A 1618-nucleotide genomic window follows, 5' to 3' on the forward strand; every position below is an offset into this window, starting at 1 on the left:
AGAGTGCTGTGACATCACAGTTCACAGCAACCTCAAACTGTTGGGCTTAAGTAGTTCTCTTGCCTCAGCCTCCAGATTAGCTGGGACTACAGGTGCCCACCAAAATGCCCAGCTATTTTTGTTGTCATTGTTGACAACAACGTTGTCGTTGTTTAGCAGGCCCTGGGCTGGAACCAATTGCCTCAGGGTAAGTGGCTGGTGCCTTACTCACTGAGCTATAGATGCTGAGCTGGGAAATAAAATATTTTACTAACATGCAAATGTTGGGGAAATTTGCCACAACTAGCAAAGCTATACAGTAAGTACTCAGGCCCATTCTTTTTTTTTTTCTTGTCACTTTAACATGTATTGATTTAAAAGAAAAAATAAAGGGGAGGGGAAGTTTGCAGTGTCATTAAGGATAGCTATTTCCTGGTATAAAAAGACATTATTCTGAAATAATAACTTTCTAAAAAAAAATATCATGTGAACAAAGTTTTAAAAAGTTTCACTGAATGTTTCAAACCTCTGGGAACAAATCATGTAGTAACCATTATGATCAATTTTTGCCTGAATAATGCAAAATCTTGGGAGTCACCACAAAAGCAGACTTTGCCACAAAAAACCCCCTGCTGACCAGAGCCAAAACCAGTTTCCAAGGAGGGCCCTGCCAAAAAACAGGGGCTTCAGTAAAGAGCCAAGATAACCCCTGTGTAACTTTACACAGACCCATTTTTAATACTGACTAGCATAGAGTTTTTTTGGTTTTTTTTTTTGAGACCAAGTCTCATTATGTTGTCCTCCGTGATATCACTGCTCACAGCTACCCCCAACTCTTGGGCTTAAGGGATTCTCTTGCCTCAGCCTGCCAGGTAGCTGGGACTACAGGCACCCGCCACAATGCCTGGCTATTTTTGTTTGTTGTTATAGTTGTCATTGTTTAGTAGGCCAGGCCAGGTTTGAACCTACCACCCCTGGTGCGTGTGGCTGGCGCCCTAACCACCGAGCAATAGAGATTTTTGTATAATTCAGTGATGATCTTTTACATCTCTGGATATCTGTTTTATTTCCTTTTTTGGTTTCTGATAGAGCTTATTAGAGATCTTATTTATCTGTTTCTTGTTACTCTGGACAGGGGTTTGTTAATTTTATTTACATTTTCAAAGAACCAACTTTTTTTGTTGTTGTTGACTGAGTCTGAAGCTGTCACCCTGGGTAGAGTGCCATGGCATCACAACTTACAGCAAGCTCAAACTCTTGGGCTTAAGCAGTTCTCTTGCCTCAGCCGCCCACGTAGCTGGCACTACAGGTGCCTGCCACAACGCCCAGCTATTTTTCATTGCAGTTGTCATTGTTGCTTAGCAGGCCTGGGCTGGGTTCGAACCCGCCAAGCCCCGTGTATGTGACCAGCGTCCTGCCACCCGAGCTACAGGCGCCGCCCAAAAGAACCAACTTTTTGTTTTGTTAGTCTCCTTAATGGTTCTTTTGTTATCCATTTCATTTAGTTCTGATCTGATTTTAATTATTTCTTGGGCTGGGTTTGGGATTGGGTTGCTCTTTGTTTCTAGTTCCTTGAGATGATTTATTAGATTGTTGATTTGTACTCTTTCTAATTTCTGGATGTGGTCATTTAAGGTGA

General features: G+C 42.0%; 1 protein-coding gene across 1 annotated transcript in view; it reads left to right on the forward strand.

Moving 5' to 3' along the window:
* Nucleotides 1-1618, forward strand: part of LOC111722786 (zinc finger protein 664-like) — a 33599-nt gene that overhangs the window by 6051 nt on the left and 25930 nt on the right. The gene's annotated exons all lie outside the window — the stretch shown is intronic.

This window comes from Otolemur garnettii, unplaced genomic scaffold, assembly GCF_000181295.1.
Source record: "Otolemur garnettii isolate 467f Iridium unplaced genomic scaffold, OtoGar3 scaffold00372, whole genome shotgun sequence".
Classification (NCBI taxonomy): Eukaryota; Metazoa; Chordata; class Mammalia; order Primates; family Galagidae; genus Otolemur; species Otolemur garnettii.